The sequence below is a fragment of the Apodemus sylvaticus genome, chromosome 4 (assembly GCF_947179515.1).
Source record: "Apodemus sylvaticus chromosome 4, mApoSyl1.1, whole genome shotgun sequence".
NCBI classification, from domain to species: Eukaryota; Metazoa; Chordata; class Mammalia; order Rodentia; family Muridae; genus Apodemus; species Apodemus sylvaticus.
The window spans coordinates 77,304,587-77,328,678 of NC_067475.1; the positions used below are offsets into that span (position 1 = coordinate 77,304,587).

A 24,092-nucleotide genomic window follows, 5' to 3' on the forward strand; every position below is an offset into this window, starting at 1 on the left:
ACAGACAGACAGACACAACACACTATACAAAACATACACAAAATAAATTTTAAGAAAAAATTTTAAATGATCTATTTCTCAATGTAGAATTTTGGTCATTTATCACTCCTGTCCATCGCTGGACAGAAAGACTCAGCAGTTAAGACTGCTTGTTCTTCCAGCAGAGAACCTAAATTCAGTTCTCAGCACACCCATGATAGTTCACAACTGTCTGAAACTCCAGTTCTAGGGGATTATACATACTCCTCTGGCTCTCAGGGTACCAGTCACAGAAGTGGTCCACAAACATTCATACATGCAGCTCCTGACACACATAAAAATAAATAAATTCTTTTTAAAAAATTCATTGCTCCTATCCAGGAGTATTGCAAAAATGACTAGACATATTATTTTATTTTAAATTATTTTATTTATTTACATTCCAGTCTTTGACTCCTCCTCATCCCATTTCTTTTCCCCCTTACCTCCAAGAGGGCACTCCCCCACAACAGGCACCCTCACCCCCACCCACCACCCACCCCACCCCACCCCCGCTTCCCTGGGACCTCAAGTTTCTCAAGGATTAGGCCCATCTCCCACTGAGGCCACATCAGGCAGTGTGATATACATGTGCCAGGGGCCTCAGACCAGCTCATACATGCTGCCTGGTTGGTGGCTCAGTCGCTGGGTTAGTTGAGTCTGCTGGTCTACCCCTGGGGTCGCCCTCCCCTTCAGCTCTTTTTTTTTTTAAAGATTTATTTATTTATTATATGTAAGTACACTGTAGCTGTGTTCAGACACACCAGAAGAGGGCATCAGATCTCATTAAGGATGATTGTGAGCCACCATGTGGTTGCTGGGATTTGAACTAAGGACCTTCAGAAGAACAGTCAGTGCTCTTAACCACTGCGCCAACACCTCCAACACCTGCTTCCACTTTTAAAATCCTTCCCCTAACTCAACCATAGGGGTCCCCAACTTCAGTCCAATGATTGGGTATAAGTATTTGCATTTGTCTCAGTCAGCTGCTGGTAGGGCCTTTCTATTTTAACCAGTAGCTTTGCAAGGAACTTTCGTTACTGAAAAAAGAAAAAATATTCACAGCTGGGCATGGCACAGTGACTCAACACATAATCCCAGCACTAGAGACTGAAGCAGGAGGTTTGCTACAAGTTCAAGGCCATCCTGAGCAAGTGTGTTCCAGATCAGCCTGGACTACAGAGTGAAATTTTGTCTCAAAACAAAAGTGTACTGATAAAAGCTATTCAAAAACAGATTTTGTGTCTTTGGGAAGGGTTGCTTTGTTTGGCTGAGCAGACTTTCACTTTGTATCCCAGGTTAACCTGGAATTATCAATCATTCTGTCTCAGCTTCCTGATGGCTGGAATCATACAATAGAGATTTTTGATGACGAATTCCCACAAAAAATTTCAAAAGCAGATTGGGTCTTCAATAACATATAGTTTATAGCTATAATGCTACAATATATTCTAACCAACTAGAACTGTTTCTCAAACCTCAGTCCTACTAACTTTGGGAGAATGAGAAGAGATCTCTGTTGTAGAAAGCTGCCCTAGGGGGCAGGAGAGATGGTTCAAAGGTTAATAGTACTGACTGCCCTTCCAGAGCTACCGAGTTTAGTTCCCAGCAACCACACGGTGGCTCACAACCATCTATATTGAGTTCTAGTGCCCTCTTCTGGCCTGTAGGTGTATATGCAGGAAAAACAATGTATAATAAATCTTGAGGGGCAGGAGGAGGAGAAGGAGGAGGAGAAAGCTGTCCTAGGTACTGTTGATTGTAGCACCACGAATTCTATCAGTAAGAACAAAAAAGGTCCCCTTTCCCATACAATCCCAAATATCCACTGGAGAATAAACTCCTAGATGAGAATCATTCTATTAAACAACAGACATCATTCTGCTCAAGAAATCTGTGGATATTTTGTTCAACAATCTCAACCTTGCAAATGAACATGAGTACTACGCAGAGGAAGCACTCCACAGGTATAAATGGTTAGCACAGAGTATTTACATTCCATAGCAAATAAAAAAGTGGCTCCATTCTGGAGATAGAATGACAATGGCGGAAACATAAAAAGGTTTCTGGGATCAGTGAGACAGCGAAGCAAGAAAGGCACTTGCTGCCAAGTCTGATAACCCAAATTCAATCCCAGGAGAAAATCCATTCCCACAAGTTGTCCTCTAACGTCCACAAAGCTAACAAGCCATATGCATGCCTAACACATGAATGAATAAATGTAAATCTTTTCAATATTGTTTCTCTATATAGATAACTTTTTTTCCCATATATACATTGTACCTCTGAGAGTGTTTTAACAAAATTTGTGGTACGCATCTTTAATCCCAGCCCTCAGGAGGATCTCTATGATTACAAAGCTTGCCTGGTCTACATAGTGAATTCCATGACATTCAAAACTATTATGAGGGGCTGGAGAGATGGCTCGGTGGTTAAGAAGACTAACTGCTCTTCCAGAGGTCCTGAGTTCAATTCCCAGCAATCAGATGGTGGCTCACAACCATCTGTAATGGGATCTGATACCCTCTTCTGGTGTGTCTGAAGAGAGCGACAGCATACTCATAAATATAAGATAAATAAATCACAAATGAACAAAACTATTATGAGCCAGCCTCTGAAGGGATAGGAACTCCACAGGAAGACCAAGAAAATTAACTAACCTAGACTTTTGGGGCTCTCAGAGACTGAACCACCAACCTAAGAATATACACAGGCTGGACCTGGGATCCCCACATATAGTAGCAGATATGTAGCTTGGTATTCATGTAGGTCTTGGAACAACTGGAGCAGAGACTATCCCAAAAGCTGTTGCCTTCTAGCTGAGCTGCCTGATCTGGCCTCAGTGGGAGAAGATTTGCTTAGCCTCAGAGACTTGATATGCTCCCCAACCCCCATACATTACACAGAGGAGCTCCCACCTTCTCAAAGGAGAAGGGTACGAGGAGTTGGGGGAAGGACTGTGTGAGAGGGAGACCAGAGGTAGGACAGTGAGTGGGATGTAAAGTGTATAAGTAAAAATATAATAAATAAAAAATTATAACATGGATAACAAAAAAAAAACTATTGAGAGACCCAGTCTCAAAAAATAAACTTTTTTGATAAGCAAGATACTGATTGAAATGAGGTATAGCAGAGAAATATAAGAAGCAGGGGCTATATGCCACAAAACAATTCTTAATGTTTACTCTTGAAATTCAAAAGTGGCAAAAAAAAAAAAATTCAAATGTGGCAAGTATTCTGGTCCTCCCTTTCTTCATCCATTCAGTTCCAGTTTCCCACTCTTTTTTATACAAAAAGTTTTTAAGGCTTTTTTTTTAATCAGTTAGTATAAAGTATCCTGCTCATCTTTAAAAAGGAAGGAAAGGGAATGCTAACTGAATGAGATAATTTGGGAGAACATTTTTAAAATTAAAACAGCATCTCTCAAAACAAGAAGTAAATTCTACATTCGAACAGTGAAGTAAAATAAAGGGGACAATCTAAAGCAGCGATTCTCAACCTTCCTAATGCTGCAACCCTTTAATACAGTTTCTCATGTTGTGTTGACCCTCCAACTATAAAATTTAATTGCTACTTCAGAATTATAATTTTGCTACTATTAGGAATCATTATATAAATAACTGATAGACATGATAGCTGATATGTGCCCCACAAGGAACCCACAGGTTTGATTTAAAACAAAATGGAAAGTTAACAAAAACATTAACTTGAAAACCTTAAGAGGTAAGTATAGACAAGGATCTCCCAACAGCAACCAAATACTAACTTCTGAGTTCAGAAAAATCATGTAGTTCCATGTATACATTCATAAATTTCATGCCTAGCATAGTAACACACATGCCTTTAATCCCAGCACTGAGGAGGCAGAGACAGAGGGATTCCCCATGAGTTCTAAACCAGCCAAAGAATACATAGCAAGACCCTAAAATCCTAAAAGACAAAAATAAAAATCCTAAAAGACAAAAAAATCCTAAAACACCCATAATTTCTTAGGCAAAAACATAAAAGCACTGGTTTTGACATAAACTGCTTTGTTTATTTAATACTGGGACGAGAACCCAGGGACGTACGTACACTACTACTGAGCTGTATCTACAGTCTTGTTCATTGCCTTTTATATCCAAAGTAACTTTGCTAAGATTCTTTTTTGCTATCTCATTTTCTTTTTTCTATGTTTAACTTTCATTTGCATTTACTCTGGTTACTAATGATAATGACATTAATTTGTGTATTAACAAGTCATATGTAAATCTTCTATGAAAACTGTTTATTTCATATTATTCCAAATAATAGGTCTGGAGAACAAGATAAAATTATGACATGGCCAGGGGAGATGTAGCTCAGATGGGAGAATGCTTGCCTAGCAAGGTTAGATTTCATTCCCAGCTCAGCATAAGTCAGGTATAGTGGTAAATTTCAGGGCTCTGTAAGAATAGTAGCAAGAAGATCAGAAGTTCAAGGCTATCCTCAGCAAGCACAGAATTTATCTTTTATTTTTCAAAACTGTATGGTGGAGTACATGCCACACTGACACCTACTAAGAAATTCTAAAATCATGGAAGAATCAGAGACAGGGAGATGAGATAGCTCAACTTCATATCCCCAGCATGGGTGACATATGTCTATAACTCTGGCACTGTGGGGTCTGGGATAACATGTTTTTTTCTAGAGCTCCTGGCCACCAAGTCTGGCCAATAAGTGAGCGCCAAGTTCAGAGAGGGTTGAGAAAACCTGTCACAAAAATAAAGTGGAGGGGGCTGGAAAGATGGCTCAGCGGTTAAGAGCACTGACTGCTCTTCCAGAGGTCCCAAGTTCAAATCCCAGCAACCACATGGTGGTTCACAACCATCCATAATGAGATCTGACGCCCTGTTCTAGAGTGTCTGAAGACAGCTACAGTGTACTTATATATAATAAATAAAATCTTTAATAAAAATAAATAATAATAAGGTGGAGAGAAATAGAGGAAAATGCCAGACGTCAACCTCTGCTAAGCTGTGAATTTTAAAAGGCTAAAAATAAAATAAATACTATGTTTTATACATTTCCCCACATATCCAGAAACATGTATGCCAAGTTTGCTATTAACTTTTTTAAAAAAGCAAAACTTTTTCAAGCATGGTGGTGGCCTATACCTTTAACCCCAGCAGAGGCAGGTAGATCTCTGCTAGAAGCCATACTGTCACCATACTGAATTCAGCACCAGCCAACACAGCAGTGAGACAGAAAAACAAAGTTGCTACTTTCCAAAGGTTTCCTTACACATTAGATAGTTATAAAACACTGGGCAAAAATCGTACTATTGCCATACAAGCTAGAGTTTGCTTTTTAGAACCCGTAAGAGAGGAACTAACAGCCCAACAAAGGCCATGGCACTCACACAGCTATACTCATATTCGCGCACACTCACACAGAAAAATCCTGAAATCTTAGTTTCCTTTTCTACTCTTTTTCATGTCCTCAACTAAATCTAGAGCACAATGCAAAAGCTGATATGGTGACACAAGCCTATAACCCCTGCCTGTGAGAAGTGGAGGCCTCAAGGGAAGCTTCATCTACATGTTTGAGGTCAGCCTGTGTTCCTTTTAAGAATCTGCCTCAAAGAAAACTATAAACAAACAAACAAACAAATAAATAAATAGAAACAACGGGGCAGTGGTGGTGCATGCCTTTAATCCCAGCACTTGGGAGGCAGAGGCAAGCAGATTTCTGAGTTCAAGGCCAGCCAGTCTCGTCTACAGAGTGAGTTCCAGGATAGCCAGGGCTACATAGAGAAACCCTGTCTCGAAAAAAACCAAATAATAATAATAATAACAACAATAACAACAACAACAACAACAATAATAATAATACCAAACCCCCAAACAACTAAAAATCAGGGCGAGAGATATAATTCAGCAGTCAAGAGAGCACTCATAAACTGTACTTCCAGAAGCCTGAGTTTAATTCCTATAACCATGTCAACAGCTCACTACTCTTGAGACACACACACACAATTTAAAAATATATATTTAAAAGTGTGTACCACCATGCCTGAATGCTCTTGTTTTTTGTTTTTTAAGATTTTGCCAGGCTGTAGTAATGCATACCTTTAGTGCCAGCATTTGGCAGGCAAAGGCAGGTAGATCTGAGTTCAAAGCCAGCCTGGCCTACAGATCAAGTCCCAGGAGAGCCAGAGATACAGAGAAACCCTGTCTCAAAAAAACAAAAAAGAAAAAAAAAGGAAAAAAAAAAGAAAAAAGATTTATCCTTTTATTTATTTGTGTGTCTATGTGTTCACATATCCATATGAAGGTGCTGCGGAGGCCAGTAGAGGAATCTGAGTCCTAAAATTGGAATTACAGGCAATTGTAAGCTGTCAAAGGTTGTTGGCAGAACACAGAGCCTACCTACTACAGCATGCCCTCTTAACCACTGAGCTCTCTTTAGCCCCTCATTTTTTCAAAGTTTTATTATATATTTGGTATATATGTAAAATACCTCATTAGATCTAGATCACAAACAAATCACCACTATTTAGTACTCCTTAGAACCCTCTTCAAGATGCAACTGCCATATTCCTGCCAACTACAAAACACTGCTGTAAAAGGTCACTTTCCACTTGCCCATATTCCTTGAAAAGCTTTCAGCTCAATATTAATGCATTATACAAAGTCAAATGGGAATAGCTACCAAAGCTGAAGGTGCAGAGTTAAGTATCAATTTAAAATATTTGGGAAAGGAGTAGGGTAAGCCAGCCATAATGGATGACACTGATGATCCCCAACACTCAGGAGGTTGAGGGAAGAGAAGCATGAATTCAGAACAATCTATATGGAGCTAGCAAGATGCCTGCTACTAAGTCTGATGACCTGAGTTCAATCCATATAACTCAGGAAGGAGAGAACCAGCTCCTGCAAACTGTCCTATAACCTCCATACAAGCAAGAACACACCTGATCCTCACTCCACAATTAAATAAATATAGTAAGAAAAACAAAATAAAATTAGAAGACTCTGGGCTGTGTGTGTGTGTGTGTATGTGTGTGTGTATGTATGTGTGTATGTATGTATGTATGTATGTACATAGTAAAACCCTGTATAAACAAGCCAGGCATAGTGGTGCATTTACTTAATCCCAGCACTTGGGAGGCGAAAGCAGGCAGATCTCTTTGAGTTCAAGGCTAGCCTAGGCTACAAAGTTAGTTCCAAGACAACAAAGACTGTTATACAGAAAAACTCAATCTTGAAAAGCCAAAAGAAATAAAAAAGTTCTAAGTAAGTCTAAAGAGATGGCTCAGCAGTTAATAGCACATACTGTTCTTGCAGATAACCCAAGTTTGAGTCCAAATACTTATATCAGGCAATTACAACTGCCTGTTAACTCAAGCTCCAGAGGAATATAACACCTCTGACCTCCACAGGAACCTGTACCCATGCACAGACAGGCAGAGAAAGATACACACTCATGCATGGGGACCCCCCCCTTTAAAAAAATGTCTTTTTAAGTGGGGGGTGTGTGCTGTGTGTGCGCACGCGGCACACATGTAAAAAGGTCAGAAAAAGGTGTCAAATCTCCTGGTGTTGAGTTACAGGTGATCTGCCACCCAATACAAGCATGAAGAACCAACTCAGGCCCTTCGGAAAGAAAAACAAAACAACACTAAATGCATAATTTTTTATTAACACAGAAACAGTGAAATAGCAGCCATCATTTCTTTTTTGTTTTTGTTTTTTGAGACAGGGTTTCTCTGTATAGCCCTGGCTGTCCTGGAACTCAGTCTGTAGACCAGGATGGCCTCAAACTCAGAAATCCACCTGCCTCTGCCTCTCAGAGTGCTGGGATTACAGGCGTGGGCCACGACTGCCCAGCTCATCATTTCTAAGTTTAGGAAATTAAGGCTTAAAGATATCAAGTGACAGCCAAGCAGTGGTAGTGCACATCTTTAATTCCAGCACTTGGGAATTAGAATCTGACAGATCTGAGTCTTCAGAGTTGAGTCCCAGGACAGCCAGGGGTATAGAGAAAAAACTTGTCTTGAAAAACCAAAACAGACAAACAAAAATCAAGTGACTCAACCAAGATTTCTCTTCCAATCCAAGTTTGGGTTTGCCCTTCACAGACTTAGTCACTACTATATCACAATTAAAAAGCACCTGGCTCATGGAGGAAATTCTCTGCTCTACCACCATTGGCCCTTGTATTCAACTATACAATATCTAACTTATATCACGTTAGACATGGAAATTCACATTCCCCTTACTGATTACAAATCCCCAAAGGATCCCCCCAAGCATATCATGTCCACCCCTGCCTCACTGTCCAATGGTCCCTTCAAATGCCCACTTTTGTAGGATTTTCTATCCCTTAGGAGCACTGCCAGCTTGCACTAGGTGTAACATTCACCGGCAACTACCTGATATTATCATCTAACCTCACATTTGGTATGTGGAGGTTTACCTTACGAGATGCTTCCAGTACTACTCCCTATGTTAACAGGGATCCCATTAGATTCCGATATGACCCCCTTATGAGCAACTGGGATTTATGTGGCCCTTCTAATTGTCTTAATCTACACCTCTTTACTCTCCTAAAAGGTTGATGTCTCTTTAATGGGACATATTTCCACATAAACCAGTTAGTGAAAATGTGGACTGGGGCAACCCTCATGAATGTGACCATTGGCAACCAAATTGGCTGTCTCCCCAGACTGTGTCCGACCTCCCTGTTTCTTTCTGATCACTAGTACCACCACTATCAGAGACAGCCTTAACTACTTTAATGAGAAATGTCTCCTGACCACCTGCTGGATGGAGTATTCAACAATGGCTATCCTGAGGAGGGAACCAACAACTATTTGAATGCCTATGGTAAATACCACCCACTTTCATGCTATCACTCTGATGGCCCAGACTCACTCACAACCAACCCCTACACCAGGAAAAGAGGGATTTTGGTATTACAGCTGCCATCATTCCGGCCTTCACTGAAGGCATTGCTGGGGCAACAACAGCTGCTGTTGCCTTGACCCAGATAGCCATTACAGCAGAGACTGTCAATGCTGTAGTCTCTAAGTCAGTTGAGGCACTGCAGGCACAGGAGGTACTAAATCAACAACTTTATCAAGCCATCCACTTTTACAACAGATTGACTTGCTTGAAGTGTTGGCCCTTGTTAGGGATGTGTGTCTGTTGGCATTCGACCCCAGGTTTCACTCAATCTGCCTAACCCCTTACTAGGTACATAACACCATTGAAGCCAACAACAGCTGGCTCAGTATCTTAAACGTACCTGGTCAGACATATACCTTAACTATTCTGTGCTGTTAGGGGAGAATATAGCCAACCTCAATGTGACCAGGGTATCCATGCTCTCCCTGGATGCTGGGTTCTTGGAAAAAGTGTGGAACAGTATTAAGAAACTGTTTGATCTTTCATGGATAGCAACTTATGCTATGATGGGAGGAATTGTTTTACTAATAATTAGTTTAAGTGTCCTGCACAGCGTATCTCCAGGCAGTGTTCCATAAATAAGGCAACCCTCCAGGTGTTAATGGCTCTCAAAAATCCCAATTGCACTCCCCCAAGGAAGTGATCAAAGCATGGATGGCAGAGATCTGTGAGACCACCACGTAAGGCTGTTCCTCATCTCCCCCTTGTGTGACATGCCTCCAGAGTGATATCTCTTTGAGGGCTAGGAGTCAATGACTGGTTCCTGGAAGACAGGACAACTTAAGACAGGCACAGTCCAGTACACTGGGACTCCTCCAAGGCGGGGTTGACAATGTTGAGGCAATGGCACCCCAGTTCCCACTAGGCTGTCAAAAACAAAAAAGGGTAGATATGTAGCAAGAACTGCTGGCTGCCTCTATGTAAATGCTGGAGGCCATGCAGTCGCAAAATCATCTCCTGCAGGAGGATCTAACTGAGGACTGCCTGAGAGACCAAGGATTGCTGGTATAGACCGTGCCAGCCAATCAGGAACTGCTGTTTAGAAGAGATGCTTTCTTGGGACCAATGGGGCACAGGTGGAGAGTATTAAAGGAGCTTGCAGCACTGCTCAGATGAGCTTGCTATAGAATTTCTCACCTGCTCCTGGAGTCTGTGTCATTGACACTCTGTGCTACCTCACCTCCAACCCCCAAGGGCAGGTAGGGTCGGTTGGGCAGCAAGTAGTCCAGGGCACAGGTAACAGATCACACAAACTATATGTGGAAAAACCAATAATCATTCAAAAGGAGCATCTTCTAATTTATGAAGCATTTTCTCAAGCTACAGGAATGTTTGTTTATGCAACAAATGTTCCTGAATATCTTTTAGAAAACAACATTTTAGGCACTGAAAATACATTGCTATTTTAACTTTGTTTTATATTATTTTGTATTTGTGGATGCTTTGCTGGCATGAATGTCTGTGCACTATGTGCATGCAGTGACCAAGCAGGCCAAAAGAGGGCATCAGGTCCCCTGGGACAGGAGTTACAGGCAGTTGTGAGCCACCTTGTGGGTTCTGGCAATTATACTTGGGTCCTCTAGAAGAGCAACCAATGCTTTGAAATGAACCACTGTATTTTTCTTTTAGGGTACTAACAGGCTACTGAGGATAGACAAGAAATATTTATAAAGTACAGTGAGATAAAAGAAAATGTATTTAAATCTTTATGGGCAAGTAAGAAAAGGCTTTCCGGAGAAAGCAGCATTTTAGTCGAGATTTGGAGACTGATCTGAGATTTTTTGTTTTTCTTTTTGTTTTTTTGTTTTTGGTTTTTTTGAGACAGAGTTTCTCTGTATAGCCCTGGCTGTCCTGGAACTCACTCTGTAGACCAGGCTGGCCTCCAACTCAGAAATCCGCCTGCCTCTGCCTCCCAGAGTGCTGGGATTACAGGCGTGCGCCACCACTGTAAGCGCCACACTGTAGGCGTGTGCTAGGCTGATCTGAGAATTTAAAACTATTTATTTATATATTAACTGTAATGAAGAAAAGACATACTGGATAAAAAGGCAAAGGTCAAGATCATAAATGGCCTTGAATGCTAAGCAAGTTTAAATTTTATCTTTTCATGAGTGGAAACTACTGAATAACAAAAATAAGTGGACTGTTCAGGTATTTAGGAGAACACTTCAAAAAACGATGTGATCAAAGTTTAAAAGAGAACAAGAGTAAGTCAACCTGGTTAAGAGCACGGACTGCTTTTCCAGAGGTCCTGAGTTCAATTCCCAGCAACCACATCGGGGCTCACAACCATCTGTAATGAGATCCAATGCCCTCTTCTGGTGTGTCTGAAAACAGCAACAGTGTATTCACATACATACATACATACATGCATACATACATACATTCATAAATATTAAAACATTTAGAGAAAAAAAATAAGTCAACTACAGTGGCCCATGCTTGCAATCCCAGCACTCAGGAGATCAAAGCAAGAAAACTTTATTAAAAGTTAAAAGATGGTCTAGACAATATAGATCTCTGAGCCAGCCTTGACCACAATGAGACTCTACCTCCAAAAAGAAAAAGGGGAATGGGAATACACCAAGACTAAAAAGGATAAAGGATCACGGTAGCCGGGCAGTAGTGGCGCATGCCTTTAATCCCAGCACTTGGGAGGCAGAGGCAGGTGGATTTGAGTTTGAGGCCAGCCTGGTCTACAGAGTGAGTTCCAGGACAGCCAGGGCTACACAGAGAAACCCTGTCTCAAAAAAACAAAAACAAAAATTTTAAATAATAAATAAATAAATAGATAGATAAATAAATAAATAAATGATTACAGTGCCCAGTCTGGTAGTACATGTCGGTAATCCCAGCACTCAGAAAACAGTCAAACAATTTGCTCAAAGTTTGAATCCAGCTTGGTCTACATAGTAAGTTCTAGGTCAGTCTGGCTTAAATAATAAGATCAAGTCTCAAAATAGCCAGCCAACCAGAACTTAGGGGCACACAACTATAATTCCAGCAGCTGGAAGTAAAGGAAGAAAGATCAGATCTTTGGTCATTCTCCCACATATATCCATCCTAGGCTACAGAACCTATCTCAAGACACACAGACCATGCACAGTGGCATATCATATGTCTTTAATTCTGGCACTTGCACTTAGGAAGCAGAGGTAGGTGAATCTTTGTAAGTTCAAAGCCAACCTGCTCTACAGAATAAGTTCTAGGACAGCCAAGGTTACACAGAGAAAACTTTTCTAGAAACCCCTACCTTTCCCTCCAAAAATACAAACATAAACAAACAAAAGACTTTGTGAAACTATTCTTTATCAGAATTTCAGTGATAGATATAAATTAGTAAAGATTCAGAAGAAACCAAAGATTGAGAAATAGACACAAAATAACAAATAAAAGTAATGGGCCTAGTGGTACATGTAAACTAAACATTTTTGGCATTTAAGAGGCTTAGGCAAAAGAATCACAAACTCAACACCAGCCTAGTTTACATAGTTAGACCCAGTCTCAAAGAAAAAACAGAAAGAGAGGGAGTTGGAGAGGGGAAATGGAAGGTAATTATGATAAAAGTACATTGCATACATTCTCAAAGAATACATACAAATTATTATTTTAAAAAAGGAGGCATGTCAATGATGCTCACATTTCTGGTTTTGATGACTCAATGATTCAAAAGGGAAATAATGTTATATTTGGAGTAACAATAAAATATGGAGATAGACATGTTTACCTTTAGGTAGAATGAAATAATATACTTAATATGCTTAAATTAATATACTTTAATTCTTAGTAACTAAAAATTACTTATTTCAATGGGGAGGCAATTTTTTGTCACTATTTACATAATTCCTTTTAAAAAATAATTTGTTTATTTTTATTTTATGTGCTTTGGTGTTTCGCCTGAATTTATGTCTGTGTGATGTCACGTTCCTTTGAACTGGAATTACAGACAGTAAGATACCAGTGGGTGCTGGGAATTGAACCTGGGTACAATTGAACCTGAAGAGCAACCAGTACTCTTAACTGCTGAGCCATCTCTCCAGCACTCATATTTATATAATTCTTTAAAGTTTACAAAACATTTTACAGAGGCTAGAGAGATGGCTCAGTGGTTAAGTACATGTACAGCTCTTCCTGATGATCTGAATTCAGTTCCCAGTACCCACATCTGGGTACTTGAATCCTGCAACCACCTGTAATTTCATCTCTCTGAGAGTCTCTCTGAGCACCACACACACACATGCACACATGTGTACAAACTTTTCTAAAATAAATTAAAATTTTATAACATTTTGCAATCCCATATTGTATTTATCACCTTATTTTGTTTGTTTGTTTTTGTTTTTGAGACAGGGTTTCCTTGTGTAGCCCTGGCTGTCCTGGAACTCACTCTGTAGACCAGGCTGGCCTCGAACTCAAAAATCCACCTGCCTCTGCCTCCCAAGTGCCGGGATTACAGGCGTGCTCCACCACTGCCTGGCCACACTTATTTTGTTGTAAATGAAGTTACATTTAGTTAGGGAGAGACTATTATGCCAATTTGATAACAAATATGACTATAACTGTATACAGAAAGTATATTAGGCACTAAACAAAATATCAAAATACCATGAATATAAATCCACACTACCAAAACCCTATACAAGAAGGGAAACAACAAGCAATGAACTTAATTTTTTTTCTTTTATCTTTTTCTTTCTTTTTTTTTGTTTTTTTTTTGTTTGTTTGTTTGTTTGGTTGGTTGGTTGGTTTTGGTTTAACAGCCCTGGCTGTCCTGTAATTTATTCTGTAGACTAGGCTGTCTCTTCAAATTCGGAAATCGCCAGTCTCTGCCTCCCAAGTAGTGCTGGGAAGAGTTTGCCACCACTGCCCAGCTCAAGTAAATGCTTTAAAGTTGTTAAGTACCATGAAAAAGAAAAGAGAGCAAAAGAAGACTATTAAATGTGAAGGATAGATAGGAGCTGAAGATTCTAAAGAGTTAGGAAAACTCGATGTGGTGGTGAATGCCTATATTTCAGGATTTGTGAAATAGAAGCAACAGAATCAGAACTTCAAGATCATCCTCAATTCCATAGTATGTTTAAAGCCAGCCTATGATAGCTGAGACCCTTCCCGATAAATAAATAAATAAATAAATAAATAAATAAATAAATAAATGGATAGACAGACGGATGGACAGTAAGGTGCCTCAGAAAGTAAAGACATTTATACAGACACACACACACAAACACAAATAAAATTCAGGACTAGGATAAGAACTCAACACTAGCTGAGCACTAGCTGTTCTTCAAGAGGACCCATGTTCAGTTCCTATCACCCTCATGGTGACTCCTGTCTGTCTTCTGGCCTCCATAGAAAACAGGTATGCATTGTCCATAACACTTATACACATAAAGTAAAAAGTAAAAATAAAAATAAATAAGGCTTCATTAAAAAGATGATATTTAATAGCAGCCCTATTTATAATTGCCAGATGCTGGAAAGAACCCAGGTATCCCTCAACAGAAGAGTGGATGCAAAAAATGTGGTATATCTACACAATGGAGTACTATTCAGCCATTAGAAACAATGAATTCATGAAATTCTTAGGCAAATGGATGGAGCTAGAGAACATCATACTAAGTGAGGTAACCCAGACTCAAAAGGTGAATCATGGTATGCACTCACTAATAAGTGGATATTAACCTAGAAAACTGGAATACCCAAAACATAATCCACACATCAAATGAGGTACAAGAAGAAAGGAGGAGTGACCCCTGGTTCTGGAAAGACTCAGTGAAGCAGTATTCGGCAAAACCAGAACAGGGAAGTGGGAAGGGGTGGGTGGGAGGACAGGGGAAGAGAAGGGGACTTACGGGACTTTCGGGGAGTGGGGGGCTAGAAAAGGGGAAATCATTTGAAATGTAAATAAATTATATCGAATAAAAAAAATTAAAAAAAAAACATGCAAAAAAAAAAAGATGATATTTAGTCAGGCATAGAGGCTCATGCCTGTGATCCAGTACTTTAGAGGCTGAATGAAACAGGCTAGCCCAGGCACTAAATGAATCCTTGTCTCGAAAAAATAAAAATAAAACAAGGGGCTGGAGAGATGACTCAGTAGCTGCTAACACTGGTTGCTTATTGCATGGACCCAGGTTTAATTCCCAGCAATCACATGGCAGCTAACAACTGTAACTCTAGTTCCAGAGGTACAGACATCCATGTAGGCAAACCACCCATAAATAAAAAGTAAAATAAAAATAAAAATAAAAATAAAGAAAATATGGCATTGAAGCAATTATATGAAAGATATGTGGCAATTAGCTGTATTATCTCAGTGTAAAAAAGTAGCTATTTTCTGATAAGCAGGAGAATCTGGAATGGTCACAAACAAACTACAGCTCATGAAAAAGAAAAAGAGTATAAGGATCTAAATTTACAGCTCAGTTGTAAGGCACTTGCTTAGCATGGGAAAACCCTAAGTTAAACCCCTTCAAAAAAGAAAAGAAAAAAAAAAAAAGCACATGGTAGAAATAAGGCCTCATTAAAAAGATAAGATTCAGTCAGCAAGGAGGCTCATGCCTGTGATCTAGTACTTCTCTAAACCTACACTTACTTCAGTATTTCACTTTGCCATGTATTAGTCCATTCTCTTCTTCCAGAATGCCAGATCTAGACTATAAAAAGTTCACTGTAGGGCTGGAGAGATGGCTCAGTGGTTAAGAGCACTGACTGATCTTTCAAAGGTCCTGAGTTCAATTCCCAGCAACCACGTGGTGGCTCACAACCATCTGTAATGAGATCACATGCCCTTTTCTGGTATGTCTAAAGACAGAAAAAATGTGCTCATATAAAACAAATCCTTTAAAAAAAAGTTCACTGTAAATAATGTAAGCCCTCCAGTTAACACTTGCAAATCCCTCACAAATACTAGAATTTATTATTCCTAATGCCTAATATAAATTCTCTTTACGTCCCAATCCATATTTTGGAAGGTTATAAATTTAACTCTTCCTATACACAAGTCCAAACAAGTCAAAATCAACAGTTTTGATCTGGAAGTAGTTAGGTTCAAATAATAAAAATAATAGTAACATGAATTATCTAAAAAATGTGCATCAGTCAGGTGTAATTACAATAAGAGGTTAATATTTTGTTTAATTTCTTTTGCAGTCACCTGGATAATATATATATATATAAAAAAAAAAAAATCCAGCCGAACGGCGGCGGTGCACACCTGTAATCCCAGCACTCTGGGAGGCAGAGGCAGGTGGATTTCTGAGTTCGAGGCCAGCTTGGTTTACAGAGTGAGTTCCAGGACAGCCAGGGCTATATAGAGAAACCCTGTCTCGAATAAACAAAAAATAAATAAAAATAAAAAAAATAAAAATCCCAGCATACTAGTGGACACCTTTAGTCCCAGCACTTGGAAGGCAGAGGTAGACAGACTCTATGACTTTGAGGCCAGCCTGGTCCACACGGTGAGTTCCAGACATAATGAGACCCCGTCTCAAATATACTATCACTACTAAATTAATTCATTAAAATAAAAGGTGGGAGTAGGCATGCACACCTGTAATCCCAAGATTTGAGAGGCTATGTTAAGAGGGAGGAGGAGTCTTAGGACAGCCTGGTCTATGCAGCAAGTTGCTAACTCAAAAAAACCTAAATAAATGAAAATAAGCAAACACACCTGGTGGGATAGCACACACTTTTAATCTTAACACTTGGAAGGCTAAAGCAAAAGGATCATACTGGCAGTTGAAAACCAGCATGAGCTACTACAGTAAGAAACTGTCTCAAGTTCTCATACCAAAGATGTGCAATTACTATGACTCTTTTATATGTGGAATTTGAACATTTTATATCTCAAAACAAACTAGCCAGGCATGGGAGCATAGGCTTTTAATCCCAGCACTCAATAGGCAGATGCAGGCGAATCTCTGAGAGTTCCAGACCAGACCCTGTCTCAAAAAAGAAACCAAACCAAATAAAACAGAAACAAAGTATGCACCTGTTACTCTTGCTACTATAATCCCAAACTCTAGAAGTTTCTGGCCAGTTGTAAGTAATTCAAGGCAATGGCAATTTAAGGTATTCTGAGGAAAACACTATGTATCACAGAGCCAATTTATAAAGCCTTAATGACCATGTGTCATTCCTCTCCTATCCAAAGAACTCAGGTAGCATTGAAGCATTTTATGAATCTACCAAGAGAAGGTAAAAGATATATAAGGAGGGGTTCAATTCCTATCTAGACCTATCTGCAGACACTTTTGTCACTATTACACTGAGAAAAAGGATCCCTGCTTCACCACCTGAAATTGGCAGAAGTCCCCAAACAATATATAGAAAAACCTTCATACTACAGAATATAAGCAAAAATAGGTATTTTCTCCCCCAAAGCCATTTTTTTCCACAAAAACAAATTCTTTTTCCACACTTAGCTAAAATTAATTGATCTGCAACTGTGTGTGGCATCATGTTGTTGGGATTTTCCTCAAGCAATAAGCAGGTGAACAGTTTTATGCTAGAACTAGAGTTGGAATCAATCTAGGTGTGCTTTTTTTATACCTTTCCTTCCAATGTGCCTCACAAAATGCCTGATATTGTACACTGACATCTAAGGACACTGGGCTGTAAATCCTGCAAAGGTCTAGGAAACAAAGTCCTTTGAACCTACTTATAGCTCAATTTTATGATTTCCCTAGCAGTTGTCTTCATCAACCAAATCTGTTTTGACTTTTCTCAATACACCAAGCAACTCGAGCCTCCTAAGCTAAGTGCAAAGGGCTGCTTGTTAGCTTGTCTCCAAAACGGGTGGCTACACAACTTGGGGAGAAGGAAAAAATCAATTAAGCGGAGTTGAGAGGTCTGCTTGCAAACAACGTAAATCACTGCTTAAAACAAAGAGATCCAGGAGTACTAGAACCCCAGCACTCAAGAGACAGATGGATGAGTTCTAGGACAGCCTGGTCTATAGAATCAATTCAATCACAGTCAAAGCTGTGTAGAGAAACTCTTGTCTCAAAGAAAAAAAAGACAAGGGAATCCTTTCTGAGCACAATGACACCTCTTCAACCCTCAAACTTCTTTATCCCCTGTATTTCACAGCAGGGTTTCTCCATATAGCTGTGACTGTTCTGAATGCACTCTGTAGACTAGACTGGCCTCAAACTCAGAGAGCCTCCTACCTCTACCACCACCCAGCTGCAACTGTCCTCTTAACCAGGGCCCAATCCGGAGTGTCCATTCAGTAGGCCTTGTGGAACCAAGAGAAAGTGACAGAGAAACTCCACCACCTTCAACAAAGAGGGGAAAACACACAGGCCTTTTTCTTTTCTTTTTTCTTTTCTTTTTTCTTTTCTTTTCTTTTTTTTTTTTTGAGGGAGGGTGTAGGAGAGCTCAAAAGTGATATAAAACAGAAGATGACCTTGAACTCCTGATCCCCAGCTCAGGAATGAAAGGCCTGTGCCAGCTTATTTGTTTGGGGTTTTGTTTTGAGAATGTGTCTTAATTCAGTAGCTCTATCTTGAACTCACTATGTAGTTTAAGCTGTTTCAAATTCAAAGAATCCTCCTTCAGTTTCCCGAGTGTTGAGATTACAATCGTGATCCTAGAAAAAAACAAACTTTAGAAGTACTATAGAGCTGTGAGGGTTAGAAAAAATTCCTCACATCTCTCTGCCCCCTGTGCCCCTATGCTAAACACAGTTTAAGTTACTGCCAGAATTTATATTTGAAGGACTGATCAGGGAACCAGGATAACTTTGTTTCTAGACAAGTATTTAACGTAGCTTCTATTCAAACACTGTTGAGACTGTATCTAAACAGGAAGTTAAAAGACATGACATAGTCAGGGGAAGCAAACCACAATGCCATAAAGATGGATACTGATGTCAAGCACAAATCACTCTCACCTCATTAAAAATGTTCTCATCTAAAGAATAGGTAGCACAAAAATCTATATAAACCTCATCTCTTCTCAAACTAGGTCATTCAACCTACAGTCCTGCCTTCTGATTCCTGTTAATACCTACCTCTTCCAAATCACTGCCCCCCCCCCACTGAAAAGTCTATCAATCATATCAGACCAATAATCACCATGGACTATTTATAAACATACCTTCTTAAAAAGCCCAAGGAGCCGGGCAGTGGTGTTGCATGCCTGTAATCCCAGCACTCTGGGAGGCAGAGGCAGGTGGATTTCTGAGTTCGAGGCCAGCCTGGTCTACAAAGTGAGTTCCAGGACAGCCAGGCCTATACAAAGAAACCCTGTCTCGAAAAAAACCAAATCCAGAAAACCAAAAAAAAAAAAAAAAAGGAAAGTCTATGCATCTGTGGTGTTACATTTCCAACAGATATATCTTCCTTCCCTCAAAATGAGCTTAACCCCTCCACACCACCACTATCTTTAATATCACCCAAAGTTGCTTCCTTACCAATCAAGCACACACACAACTATTGCTCTCTCTCTCTTCCCCTATCCCCAGGGTGTCAGATCCCCCTATAACTAGAATTACAGACAATTTCAGACAGCCTTGTGGGTGCTAGGAATTGAACCCGAGTCCTCTGGAAAAGCAGTCAGTACTCTTAACCTGAGACATCTCTCCAGCCCCCTTCTAGGACAATTCTTATCAAGACTTCTCCTACGCCAAAAATATAAATCAAAGTAGTCATCAAACTTCAAGAAAGAATTTAAGTTCATGTATCAAAGAAAAGGCAATAAAGAAATCATTCAACTCTCAGAATAATCAACAACTTACAGACACTATACAGAGGCCAAAAAACTTCAGTCATGGCTGTAGGAAGGATAAGATGGTTGGAGGAAAGAGATGGAAGGGGAAGATTTCTTCTTACTTTGTGCCACATTCATCCGTTGTCTATCAAATTATAAACTTCTGGAAAAGGAACGGCTCCAAAAAACTACAAAAGGACCAGCTCTTCTCCAATCCACATGGCTCAAACCTACTTTTACTGCAACTTCAAGCACTATTTCAAATCTTGCTGGGTAGGCATGAAAACACTGCCTCTCTTTGCTAAAAGATTATTTAATTTATATTACTCCCACCTCTGATGCACACACACAAAAAGCCCTTCAAGAAATCATTTGCCAGATGAGAACACTGGTTCTCAGGAAGCTACCTTACTCTCCAGAAGAGAACAGGGAAACACGGCTAACTTCAGCATCCACAGGCTACCTACCCACCGGTAATGCCTCCACCTCCATCTCAGGGCCAGTCCTCATGAAGGAACATCTTAGGTTTGGAGGGAATTTAACGCTGGGATGAACTCATACCTTTATAGAGGCACCATACCTTTATAGAGCGGGGAAGCTGTCCGGGACAGCGATTAACACCTAAATCTCTTCATTCACAGGAGTAACTAGCTCCTTCAGGTAACTGAGCCCAAGGAGGCAAAAGTACTCTAAGTGCTGACTTGGTCAGGAAGAGTAAAGTAAGTTCTAGTTCCATCAACCCTAAAGAAGTGAACTGGGAAACAGATCCAGCGTGTCCCAGCCGCCCAGCTGAGAAAATGGGTGGTTTAGTTGCTATACAAGGTAAGTAACCCACGCAAGTCAAGACAATTCCCTTTTCTTACGGAGGGCAAGGGAACGGTGGACGACGAAATAAAGGGGTAAGGTTCTGCACTCCTGAGCCTGAGCCCCCAAATAAAGATAATTATCCAGTGCTTCCTCCACCCTTACGGATCCCCTTTTCGTCTTATCCGCCGTCAAACACCGGACTCAGAGCAGGGAGCGGCCCCCGCACCCCGAGGGCACTACTGGGGGCGGAGAGTTAAAAAACAAGAGAGGAGGACGCTCCGGAGAAGAGGGGAGCATGGCGGGCATGAGGTACTGAGTGAAAAGGGGGATGGCGAGGGAAACGGGGAGCGAGGGAGGGGAGAAAGAGTGAAAAGAGAAGACACGAAGGGACACCAGCCGGGTCGCGCAAGGCCTAAGTGAAAGACCAGGGCGCGCGCGCGGGGGGAGGGGAAGAGGTGAAGGGGAGCGCGAGGCGGGGGGCGCGCGGGCCGGGCTGGGGGAGGGGACGCCAGGCGGGGGCGCGCGGGCGGGCGTCGGCTCGCGGGCGCTTCCCCTCCCCCCGCCCTCCACCTTTCCCCTCCCCCACCGCCGCCTTCTCGCAGCCTCGCTCTCCCCGTCTCTCCTCACCGCCCCCGGGCGGGCTGGCGGGCTGGCGGCCAGGCTGGCCTAGGCCAGAGCTCCTCACCTGGCAGCGGCGGCGGAACTCCCGACCAGGTCGCTTCCTCAGGCTGCCGTGAAGGCGTCGAAAAAGGAGGCGGCGACGGCACAGTGGGATCCAGACCCCACTGGCGGGTCCAGGAGCGGGGGTGGGGGAGGGGGCGGGCCGGGTCGGGGAGGGCGGGCGGGCGGAGCAGACACTGCGGTACAGACAGGGGCAGCAGCGGCGGCGGCGGCTGCACCGGCGGCGGCGGCACCACACAAACAAGGACGCTGATTGGGCAGCTGCCAAGCGCCTTGGCTCCGCCTTAACCACACGCCACGACGGCCATTGGAGGAACTTAGCCGGCTACCCGCCCTTCTCTTCTTGCTCCTACCAATAGAAAGCGGGATATCGAGACTTCACCCCACCCTTGACGAGTGGGTGGCTGGAGAAATAGTGATTGGCGTCAAGAAAATCCAATCATAAATGGAGAAGGGGGATGGTCTAGCGGGGGCGCGTTAATGGGTACCTCGGCCAGTCCCAGACACATCCGGGTCTTCGACAGCCCATTAAGTGTCGGGGGTCAAAAAATCGCTTCAGGCTGCAGCTTTACCTTGTAGACGTTTTGGTCCCCTGGCAGCCGCCGTACCACCTAGTCTCTTAAAACCGGGATTCTCCTTTGACAGGCTCTCATTCTTTCACGTCTAAAGATGGAGACTGAGAACAGCTCTGGGCTCTGTGTTTGGGTGGGTGGTGTTTCATCGCGACAGAATCCATGAATTTAAGGACAGAACTAGTTTTAGGAGCTCGGGCCTTGTCTGTTTGGGGTGTGGCCTGCCCCGTTCTATCCAAGGCCTTGGGACTCCTGTGTTAATTTACTTCTGATCAGTCCTCTCCTGACTGTACCATAACAGCAGAAAGGAAAAAAAAACAATAGATAAATTTACTGAATTTATGATGTTCATAGTGTATTCTCTGGGATCTGGTCTTTTTTCTGTTCACAGTGAGGAAACAGCTTCCCACCCCACCCTATTGCGCTAGCCAAGTCAAGGCCCAGCTTCTCTTGCTAGCCTGGTTACCTCCTACTTCCTCGAAGCGGTCAGGCCCGCCTACATTCAACGTTTCTAGAACACCATGGATATTCTTTCTGAGCACCCTAGAGATGAGAACTAATTATCACAAAAATAAACACATTGAAAGAATAATAACTTTGGGGGCAACAAGAACTGTGCGGGGCACTGTGCTGAGAGCTTTAGATGAATTCTTATTCTCTGTGAAGTAGGTACTGGTCGTCCTATCTTACAGGTGAGGAAAATAAGGTATAGATTAAAAGACAAAGTTATACATGTGACAGACTTGAAATGTAAACCCATGTGTATTAAAGGAACAGGGTCAGGGAGATTATGCAACTTGCCAAAGGTCGACAGCTAGCAACCAAGCAATGGTTAAAAGTCAGAAGTAACTAGTGCCAGAGACAGTGGAGAACACATTTCTCACATCACTACAGAAGTAAAATGGTAAGCTTGACGTGATGGTCCACAAATGTAACTCCACCACTGGGATGTTGAGGTGCCAGGTTAGCCTAGGCTAGACATGAAGATGTTTCAGATTTCTTTAAATGGGGACTGAAGAGATGACTCAATAGTTAAGCACTTGTTGATCCTCAGAGTACCCAATACCCATATGGTGGTTCACAACTTTGTAATTCCAGTTCAAGGGATCCATAGCCCTCCTCTAACTTCCCTGAGCACCAGGTACTCATACAGTACATACACATTCATGCAAGGAAAACACATTTTTTAAATACCTAAAAATTTATTATTTTTTTAAGTTGAACTAGAGAATATAGCTAAGTGATATAGTTAGCTAAGTGATATAGTGATATAGTTAGCATGTTAAAAACCCAATACTGCAAAATATATATAAATAAAGTTAATTATGATGGACAGCTGGGCATGGCAGTGCATGTCTTTAATCCCAACACTTGTGAGCTAGAGGAAGGTGAATCTCTGAGTTCAAGTCCAGCCTGATCTACAGAGTGAATTCCAAGACACACAAAGCTACACAGAGACACTGTCTCAAAATAAACAACGAATTATGATGGAGAACATAACCACATGGAGATAATGTAGGAAGAAAATAAAAAGGACAGATCAGAAATTCACCCAGAGCCCACAAATACACAAGTACAAATTTTTGTGTGTGTGCACCTATGTATCTACAGAGATCAGAGGTCTTCAGGTATCTTCCAAAGTCTACCTTATTTTAAAGACAGAGTCTGTCAACGACCCACAGTTTGAAGAGTGAGACTGACAGCAACCAGCGCTAGGAATCCTCCTGTCTCCTTCTCTCCAGTTCTAAGTTTACAGATGCATACATGCCCAAGTTTTTAGGTGCATGCTGGGTACCAGGATTTAAGTACTCATATTTGACACAGCAAACACCAATTGAGCCATCTCTACAGTCCTCCATTTACTTATTTGTTTCTTATATATGCGATGCATAAGGAACAACTCACAGGAGCCGGTTCTCCCCTCCCACTGGATCCCAGGGATAGGTCACAGGCTGCCTGGCTTCATGGCCAAATACCTTGACCTTCAGAACCATCTTCCTATAAACAGGTTTCACTCTGTGGTCTAACATAGCCTTGAACTTGTGGCAATCCTCCTGCCTCAGCCTCACAAGTGTTGAAATTACAACACTGAGCCACCAGACCTGGAGCATATACTTAATTTGTATTATAAGGTTAAACAAGCGGTGCAGTGGTGGTGCACGCCTGTAATCCCAGCACTCTGGGAGGCAGAGGCAGGTGGATTTCTGAGTTCAAGGCCAGCCTGGTCTACAGAGTGAGTTCCAGGACAGCCAGGGCTATACAGAGAAACCCTGTCTCAAAAAAAACCCAAATCCAAATAAGGTTAAACAAACAACAACAAAAAATCCTATTTGTGTTCAAGTTTTGTGTCCAGATAAATAACATGACC

At 41.5% G+C, this 24,092-nt stretch overlaps 1 protein-coding gene across 1 annotated transcript in view; it reads right to left on the reverse strand.

The window, feature by feature from the left end:
- Gatad2b (GATA zinc finger domain containing 2B) overlaps nucleotides 1-21,383 on the reverse strand; it is a 75,702-nt gene extending 54,319 nt beyond the window's left edge. Inside the window, exon 1 of the mRNA XM_052179929.1 lies at nucleotides 21,157-21,383. The gene's annotated coding sequence lies outside the window, so the exon portion shown is untranslated. The remainder of the gene's footprint in view (nucleotides 1-21,156) is intronic.
- Nucleotides 21,384-24,092: the final 2,709 nt, after the last annotated feature.